The sequence below is a fragment of the Octopus bimaculoides genome, chromosome 1, assembly GCF_001194135.2.
Source record: "Octopus bimaculoides isolate UCB-OBI-ISO-001 chromosome 1, ASM119413v2, whole genome shotgun sequence".
Taxonomy (NCBI): Eukaryota; Metazoa; Mollusca; class Cephalopoda; order Octopoda; family Octopodidae; genus Octopus; species Octopus bimaculoides.
In genome coordinates, this window is record NC_068981.1 from 168,495,649 (window position 1) to 168,496,293 (window position 645).

Consider the following 645-nt stretch of genomic DNA (forward strand, 5'->3'; position numbering starts at 1 on the left):
GTGTGTGTGTGTGTGTGTGTGTGTGTGTGTGTGTGTGTGTGTGTGTGTGTGTGTGTGTGTGTGTGTGTGGCTGATACTGGTGTCACATAACTGGCATCCGTGCTGGTGGTATGTAAAGAGCACTCTTCAAACATTGGATCTCATGGAGGTGATGACAGGTGGCAGAGACCATTGGTGATATACCGTGCTTGAGAAGACTCGTTAAGCCAAGTGAAATTGTGGTTGTGGCCAATACTGGTGTCATGTAAGTGGCAAGTAAAAAGCATTCATTACACTCTTGGGGTGGTTGGCATTTGCAAGGGGCATCCAGCCATAGAAACCATGCCAAATCGGACTGGAACCTGATGCAGCTCTCCAGCATACTAGTTCCAATCAAACTGTCTAACCCACGTCAGTATGGAAAGTAGACACTATACATATATAAGCAATACGTTAACTGAAGCTAACATATTCAGTGCACGACAGTATTCCATTTCTTTACAGCCATTAAATGTAGATTTTTATAAAAGTTACAATAATTTTCAAAAATAAAATATAGTTAGTCAGATTACTTATAGAACATAATGTTAAACTTTCGTTGAGATTATGAAGTCACAAGTTGAGGCGATGACTACTGACCGAGACCTTTGGAAATGTGCTGTGCAT